At 50.6% G+C, this 9214-nt stretch overlaps 1 pseudogene; it reads right to left on the bottom strand.

Moving 5' to 3' along the window:
• Positions 1–5714: 5714 nt before the first annotated feature.
• LOC101656009 lies at positions 5715–6685 on the bottom strand (annotated as a pseudogene).
• Positions 6686–9214: the final 2529 nt, after the last annotated feature.

Here is a 9214-nt window from a genome sequence, read left to right as displayed (position 1 = left end):
GAAGGGCCAGGTACGACTTCTTGTGGTGATGATGGTCATCACATGTTCAGGATAGCCCAAGGTGGCCAGACACCCAACCATCATCACAGAATTCAATTCAGCAAGCCGGTGGGATCACAGCTCACTGAACTCATGGGCAGGGGCAGTGATGCCATCGCTCTAAGCCAAGAAACACTTTTATGTGAATCAGTTGCCCCCAAACCAAAGGTGCCCCTGACAGGCCCGGTTTCATCCTAAACCTTGAAATAGTCCTAATGCCATCTTGAGTCTCCACATTCACGTTCTGACCTCCAAGTTGCTAAGGTGCAATTCCAAAGAGACAGGGAAGGACAGTAGCCCTGAGCAATCTCCTTTGTAATCTGGAAAGAGGAGCTGGTGGTTTAAGGGAAAGAAGTGAAGGAGGAAAACATACAAATAATAAGAATAGACTAAGGAAGTTCCTGCTCTAGACCAGGATATGTAAATAGCAGAGTGCCATCTCCTTTGTCTTCCCCAATTCTAGCTCAAAGAATCACCAAAAGACACCCCCCTCCTTTCATTGCCTTTATCACAACACAAAAAACTGTTGTCTAGTGGATTCCAGCCGGTGTGGCAGGATAGAACTGCTTGGGTGGGCTTCCCAGGCGGTAGCTGCAGAACCACTGGTGGTTCTGAACTTCGGCTGACCATATATGGTTGGCAGCAGCCCAATCCATAACCACTTTGGCCCCAGGGCACCTTGTCTTTATCACAAAGCCTTTGCAGACATAGGTTTGATGGTGTGTCAGACTGTTTCCGGTCACTTTTCTCTCTACTGCATATACAGAATAAAATTTTATTTTCCCTCATCATTATGTCTTCTGGTGATTTCCCCCTAGGACATTGCTACCTAGGAAACCTATTTGGAAGACCTGGGGAAGCACCGTCCCAGGGACCCCGAGGAGGTAGGCAGGGAGAGTGTATATGTCACCCTATTTCACACTCATAGGGACCAAACATGCTGGGGCAAATAAATGCTCTTTTACAGTGGACTTTGTGGAAGCAACAGGGCTGGGGAAACCAAGGAACAGTTGGTTGGACTGGCGGGTAGCAAGCACGAAGCTATTTGCGGGTAAGGACAAGCGGGGCTGGGAAGTGATGGGCTTGTCCACTGATGTGGCTGCACCTTTCCAGATGGCACGAAGAACAGGCAAGGCCTCACATGTCTTGTGGAAACGGCAGCCCCCTCTCCACCCCACTCCCCTACGTCTGCAAGGTGAGCCTGGGACAGTGCGCACTGTCCTACTGAGGAACAGGACCCTACTGGAAAGGACCCCCGAGGTAGGAGGTCCAGGCATCCTGGGCCGAGGCTGAGGGCCTCGGGCGAGTAGGAGAGGTCGTGACTCAGCAGCGCCCCGACCTGGGAGGCAGGCCGGCCGGCCCGGCGCGATGCTCCGCCCCTCTCCCCCGGTAGCTCCGCCCCCAAGGCGCTGGCGTCCGCGTCCCAGCAGGCTGGGAGCGCGTCTGTGACTGGGAAGCCGGCTTCGGAGACTGCGCAAGGCGCCGACACGCGCGGCGACCCCGACGCCGCCACCTTTGCTTTCTGGTCACCTCTGTTTTCTGGTCACTTCGGCCCGTCTGGCTAGAAAAGGGCTCTAACTCGCTCGTCCGAAATGTAAACCTTCACCTAGTTTACAACTTAAGAAGAATAACGGAATTTTCACACACACACACACACACACACACACACACACACACAGGAAGAAACGGGCTGTAGAGGGCAGTCCTGTAGACGACCCCAAGCCCACCTCCCCTCCCTCTTCCCACCACCCCCGACCCTGGGAGCCGCGGCCAAGGCTTTCCCAGCATGCCACGCTGATGAGCGCGGCCCTCGCCCTCCCCGCCCCTGGGCCGTCCAAGAGGTAAACAAGTTGCACGTTGGGGAACCCCCTGGCAGGGCCCTCTCGCCGGCCTCTGCGCGGTCAGGTGGTCCGGCCTTGAGTCAGCGTCCCGTGATCGCCGTCATGATCTGGAGTTCCCCGGCCCTAAATCCCTGGACCCTCACCCCAGCTCTCAGTGACACCATGTTAAGAGACGGGGGCAAACGGCTGGGGCCGGGCCAGGAGTGGGAGGCAGGGTGGGCCTAGCGCGGGGCTGGGCATGAAATTGGTGGCTGTAGCCAGACTTTGTGATCCAGACCCTCTCTGGCTGCTGCCATTCGCCTGTCATTCCCTAGGATGCAAAGACGTCCGGGGCCTTTCCTGGCCTCCTCCTATGTGTCTTGATCCCCATTCCACCTTCCAGGGCAGGAGCACTCAGCACTCTGGAAAACTTGACCATTAGGCTGATGACTTGGGCTCCCAACCCCTTTGGGGCTAAAGCCTCTAAGTTTCCGAATCTTAGGATTCTAAGTGGAATGACTGGAATCTCCCCTCCCAGGTGAGCTCCACCCCCACCCAAGTGTCCTACGTGGTTTTTGTCTGCTTTTAGGGGTGGGAACTTGGGAGTTGAGGCTCGGTTAAAAGGTATGGGTACAGAAGGAGAGGGCAGAGATTCTGGGAGATAGCCGTGGTATGAGGAAATCTGATTTTGTTTAGGACTGTCTGGTGTGCTCTTCTTTCCCTGAGCCTCGCCCTGCATGACTATCACATCACAGCAGTTTGACAAGGCTTTCTGGAGCTCAGCTGATTTCCTTAGGTGAGGTGTGGAGTCAAGCCCTCCTAGGTGTGGGGCCCACAGCTAGGGCACCAGACACAAGGGGGGCTTGGCTGAGCTGTTCTGGCTCATCCTTAAAAATTAACTGAGAATCAAACCAATTCATTACCATTGACTTGCTTCCAATTCATAGGCACCCTTTAGGACTAAGGGAAGAGGGAGCCACAGGTGGGGTTGCTCCCAAGCCTTCTTCACTGCCATGGACCTGTCTGTCCCTCACTTCCTCTCACTGCAAGGGCCACACCCCTGCTCTCTTTTTATCTAACATGTCAACTCATTCCATCTGGTCTTTTTTCTGGCTTTTGTTTTAGGGCTAAGAAGAATATTTATTAGGCCCTAGAAGTGACAAAGGTAACACAAAGACACATACATCTCCAGCTACAGGAGACCTCCAACTCAAGGTTGAAGTATTGGCTGGCGGTTCACAATTGAGACTCCAGATAAATAAGGCGTGGATGGGTGGATGGGCAAAGGAACTGTCACAAGCATGAATGGTAGCAGATCAGTACATCACAGCTCAGGTGGGACTTGGATGGGCCCCCGATGGGGACATGCACATCTTAGATAGAAGGGCTTACTAGACTGCGCCTCCCAACCATGGCTGTCAGGGCCAAACTCATGACTATTTGCCCTACTGTCTCTTCCCCAGTACAGTGACCTCCATGAACGGCACTGTTAGGCAGGCCCTCAAGAGAGAAACTGTCCCTTCCTGGGCTGGTTGCAGGCACTCTCCAAGGCATACTGCCTGAGGACAATATTATCTCTAGCAATGGTTCTCAACCTTCCAATGCCTTAAGCCTTTAATACAGTTCCTCATGCTGTGGTAACTGCCCAACCATAAAATTATTTTCATTGACTTCATAACTGTGATTTTGCTGCTGTTATGAATCAGGCGACCGCTGTGAAAGGGTCGTTCGACACCTGAAGGGGTCACGACCCACAGGTTGAGAACCACTGAATAGCCTGGGGTAAGATCAGAAAGCATTTACTGGAGGTTGTTTTCTACGTGGGCCTTCTGCAGATAGCTTTTGGACTATCACTGCCACCCATAGCCTTTTTCAAACCAGGGTGCTCAGAATTTAAGCTCTAATACCCTCTTTCCTTTGCGTGGAACCCTGCCTGCCCTCTGCTCTGCATGGCAACCTCCTACCCTAAATGGCACCTCCTCAGTGGGGCCTTCCCTGTCCACTCCATCTTAGAAAAATCCTCACATATTGGTCATTGCCTCATTTTAGCTCTTTCTGCAAGGCCCAAAGCCCAACCAAGAGGCAAGACCACACTAGGGGAGTGGGAGGTGCAGGGCGGGGTTGGGGGGGAGGGTAGCTTAGGAAGACCTTTCTAAAAGAAGAGGCTCAAGTCATTTGTCATCAGGGAAATGTAAGTTAAAACAACTGGGGACACAGTTGGTGAGTTCAATGATGCCAAGTGTTGTTGGGCCCAGGGGGAACCAGGCCCCCTTCCTGACTATTGCTGTGGCCTTTCTGTCGAGTGGCTACAGGGGTAACTGCAGGGAAGTCTAGCCACACCATGACACAGGGCCACGGGGATGGGTCTTTCCAAGGACACACGGTGGAAAACTAGTGGATCAGGGGCTTAACACGGGGCTTGTCTGTAAATGGAAATGAGATAAGCTCGTGCTCAAGAGTTGGGCAGCTAATCCCAAAATCTGCAGTTCCAAACCAAAAGTCCCTCCCCTGGAGAAAAATGTTCTCTGCTCCAGTGAACATGTATGGTTTCAGAACCCACAGGGCTGGCTATGGCGTGTAGCTGTGAGTCAGAAATGACTCAATGGCATTGATTTTTTTTGTTTGTGGGAGGTCCCCCATCACCTGCCACCCCAACTAGGACTCCAGCCTGTTGACCTCCAAAGAACAGGGGTTCAGTCTCAGGTCTTTAGCCAAGCAGGGGGTCACTGGAGGGACAGCCATGGGTCATTCTTAAGGGTAGGGTAGGTCTTCATCCTGCCTAACACAACAGGCCTCAAAGCAGAGAAGGTTTTAGGAAAACAAAGGAGGAGCCAAGGCATGTGGGGGAGTAGGGTAGACTACTCCTGTGGCCCCAGGCCTAAATTGATCCTGCTTTCAGTCCAGGGTGGAAAACAAGGCAAGGCCTAAGGGTGCGGGGAGGGCTGAGGGCCGAGAGGCAAGGCACTGGAGCTCTCAGTTCTGAAGCTGGGCGAGAGGAAGTAGGGGCTGCCCTTTAGGGAGCACCAGTCCCCTAGCTGGGTGCCCCACCAGGCAGTTGGGGTCCTGTGGTGGAAGGGGCTGGGGGCAGCGGTGGGGGAAGGGCTGGAGGTACAGGGCTAGCATGTATCTTGGCTTTTCCTCAACACCCACTCCAGCTCATCTCTTCTCTGTGAAGACAAACAGGCCTTCACTCAGACACGAAACCAAACCGGACCCTCACGGCACACCCAGTGCAAAGACCAATCCAAGATGGATTGGAGACCCCAACCTAAACCTGCTATCATGAATGAAAACCATAGGGACTTAAGGACCCTCGTACAAGGCGTAAGCACCCTCCCGAACATAATGAAAAATACACATAAGGCAAAATAAAGAACTGGGACCTCCTAAAAATATGACAGCTCTGTACATCAAAAAACTTCAACAATTGTTGTAAGGACTATTGTAAGAGCCCCCAATAAAATGATCTTAAAAAAAAAAATAAACTCGGGGGGAAAAAAGACTAAATCAAGAGTCAACAGAGAACCCACAGATCAGCAGGGTGGAAACTGCCTCACTATCAAGCCGTTGATAACTACGTGGAGGCCAGAGCGGGGCGGTTAGGACATTGTGGGGGAGGGGATAAGGAGGAGGAGGAGAGAATAACAGGGTATTGTTGATTTCATTTCTCGAGCTTGGCTGTGTAAATATATACAATGTTTCTTTACAAATGAACACAACAACTCTCCCACTGCCACAGAGACGATTCCTGCCCCAGGAAACCCTGTAAAGGCAGAGGAGATGTGGAATGTTTTTGTTTCCTCCTCAGACTTTCCTGCATTCCAGGGGGTCTTTTATATCCCACAATTCCAGGCTTCAGAGGGGTGGTAATGTGGTGAATTGGGGGATCTGGTCTCCCCCAAAAAAACTGTCACTCTACCCCTAGTTCTGCAATGGCTGCCAGTTGGCTCACCCCTCCACTGGGCCATGGCATTGAAGTGCAGACACCCTTCCTTGGTCATGCCCTCCCTGTGGTAGCACCAACACAGCCATACATAGAGAATTGTGGTCCCAGAGCCTTCACTGGCAAAGGACTGCCTTACCATCACACCTCCCATGGGCACTGAGTGCACCTGCCCTCCTCCTTGGGGCTCCCAGCTCGCAGTGAAGATGATTCCTGCTCTCAGGTCTTCCGGGTATCGCTGATACATCTCCTTATAGAGGCCTGCAGCTGTGTGCACCCCCAGAAGCTCATTTAGTGGTGTGGAAGTCAACCTGATAAATGACGGCATCAGCCACAGCCTGGGTGTCAGCACCGGAGCCCGAGCAGCAGCAGCAGCAGCAGCAGCAGCATTCGGCCATGAAGTGGTCTCAGTGTCAGTCATGTGGTTAGCAAGGTGAGATCCAGTGTTTGTTCTGCAGTCAGCCCAGATAGATTGCACAGCCATGAGAGCGGACACTTCCCGGTTTTCTCAATCAGGGGTGAGAACCTGTGGCCCCCAGGCCAGGGCCAATCCCAATGTGGAACAGCTACCAACGATGCTACCATCTTCCTCCTCTAGTGCTGCCACAAACCCTGAGAATCTGTACAGCAGTAGAAAGCCTCATCTATCTCAGTGCCATCGAGTGCATTCCATTCCACAGGGCCCCTGTAAGACAATGTTTGTTCCTGTGGGTTTCGGAGAGTCAATCTTTACCAAAGTCTAAGGCGTGGTCTTTCTCCCGCAGCAGCTGGTGGTTTCAAACTGCTGACCTTACATGCTGGCAGCCCAACATGTAACCCATTACACCACCAGGGCTCCTCAGCCCTTCTCTAGTCTGATTCCTTTCTTAACCTCACTCTCCATGCTGTTCCCAAGGGATCATTTTAAATGCAAATATAATCATGTCAGCCCTACCGCAGCACCCACTCCTTGTGGTAGTTATATAACCTGTTGTCAATTTGAGAGGATTACAAGTGAAAGGGTGGAGTCTAGCCTGTCAATCAGGTCATAGTGAATGAGGTCTCCTTGTGGGCATGGTCTTCCCCCTGAGGATTCTGGGAATCGCTGTACTTTGGGGGGCAGGAGACATTCTCTCTCTGCTAACTCCCTGGGAGACATTGCAGCTGACAAGACACATGGAACCATGCTAGTGCCCTGAGCTGGAGAAGCCACATGGACCTACCCTGATGCAACCAGACCTCTGAAGCCGGAGAAGCCATGTAGAGACCCCTGCCAGCGCTGAGATGCTTACATCGCTACTGATCCAAAGACTTTCCACCCACGGGCCTGTGATCTTCCTGCATTTGGCATCATGGCATGTGTTTCGTGAGTCTGAAGAGGACTTTATAGACTGGTATGGGACATATGGGCTAATATCAGATATATGGACTTGATGTGGACTGGGCTGGGCTGTTTTCTCAATATTCAACTGCTCTAGTATATACAGCTCTTTCTTTTTTTTTTTTTTTGCGCAGACTGCAGGCTTTACTCACCAAATACAGCTCTTTCTTATACACACAAGTCTCCCTGGATTTCTCTGGTCAAACCCGGACTAACACACTCCTGACTTGAACCTTTCCACTTTGTACTTTACCTACAGCTTCAAGAGTCCAGACCCAACTCCTTCACAAAGATGTTCCATCCCTGTCAGTGTGGCCCAAGCCCTAAGCACACTTGCCTTGGATTGCCTCACTTATGTATGTATGCTGGTCAATCTGGCGGGCTCTTCTCTTACTGGGAATTTACAGCTAAATTCTCTGCCTAGGGGTACTCTCTGCCCTTCTCAGTAAGCTTTCCCTGCTATAAACTTGACTTTTCCAGCACTGGATGAGGTAGATGCAGGCGGTACAACAGCAGGGCAGAGGCCACGTTGGTGTCAGCCATCTACGTCTGTGACACAGAGCTAGTTACTCAAGCATTCCTGGCACATGGTGAGCACTCAGAATATTTGTTATGAATGAGGGAATGAAGTATCTTACCAAAGGGTCAGGATGAGGTGTGGCTTTAGGACAGGGCTTTAAATTTTTACTGTGCCAGGGACACACTCAACATCTGGAGAGGGTATCCCCGATACATAAAATATACTGTACCACAAACATCATGAATATTGAAATACAATGATTAAAAATTACAACACACATTTGTGATTCCTAAATCCCTGTGATTCTTTATTAGCTTATTAAATTATAAGCTTTAGAGGTTGGACCATTAAGTAGCAGAAGTCATCATGAGTATAACTGCTCTGTAAAAGGTGTCTCCCACAACTGCAGAAGCCCTTTATATTCAGTGGTGACATCGCTCCGTGGCTCATCGAGAGGTCGGTGGTTTGAACCACCAGTCACTGCACAAGAGAAACATGCAGCAGTCTGCTTCCCTAAAAGTCGGCAGCTTGAAAACCTGAGGACTCTTCTGTCGGGCCACTAAGTGCCCAAATCAACTGGACGCACGCAGCAGTTTGTTTTTCTGTTACCGATGTTTGTTTTTGCAACAACTGGACTGCAATATGCAAATACCTATAATTTATGTGGGAATAGCAGTCGCAGATACTGCTAAAACTTTTTTTCTTCTTCCTCATAACAGTTCTCAAACCTCCTGGAATCTGGGTCCCTGGAAAGGTGTGATAGTTACATAATTTCATGTCAACTTGTACATAAAAGTGTAGGGGTAGAGTTTAGCCTGTCAATCACATCACGGCCTGATGGTGACTCTGTGGGTGGCATGGCTTTCTCATTGGGGGTGCCCTGAGAGCCTCCCTGCCTCTCTCTGCCTTCTCCTTCCTGATGGCTGCCCCTGACTGCTGCCAGAGGCCTGCCACGGCCCTGGAGATGCATCTTCCATCATTGGATCCACTTATGGACTTGAGTTGGGACTGGGCTGGGATGTTTTATTCATGCATGATTACTTCTTTCTTTTTTTTTTCACACATAAAGACAGTTTATTAGTTTCCTAACAAGAGACAATGACATGAATATTTTTTAAAGGGATTTCATGTCATTTAAGAGGCCACAGGGATTCAAGGGAGGAGGGTGAAAATATTTACATTAATCAAAAGGCACCACGACATCATCTAAAATATTCCACCACGGTGGCAGTTGTCAAGGACATTTAAGCGACAGTAAAGTCATGTGATATAACTATTAGAGACGACAAAGCAGGAAAGGAGCATGCTTTTCATAAGATTATGGTACGCTGGTCCATTTGGACCCAAGATTTATTTGGCCAGGAAAAGATCAAGATGGTAAAAGGTAAAGCCAAATTGAAATGGACAGGTACAAAGGGTGGTTCAAGATAAGTATCCCCGAGCAGATAGTGATAGATCAGTTTTCTTCCTTTCTAGAAGCATTTTCTGCCGCTGTGCTCCAGGTCCCCCTCCCCCACCCATGACCTACCTAA

This window comes from Echinops telfairi, unplaced genomic scaffold, assembly GCF_000313985.2.
Source record: "Echinops telfairi isolate 266 unplaced genomic scaffold, ASM31398v2 ScPeMD7_7469;HRSCAF=8507_0, whole genome shotgun sequence".
Taxonomy (NCBI): domain Eukaryota; kingdom Metazoa; phylum Chordata; class Mammalia; order Afrosoricida; family Tenrecidae; genus Echinops; species Echinops telfairi.
The sequence above is the reverse complement of the archived record's forward strand: the minus strand, read 5'-3'. Positions and strand labels throughout refer to the sequence as shown.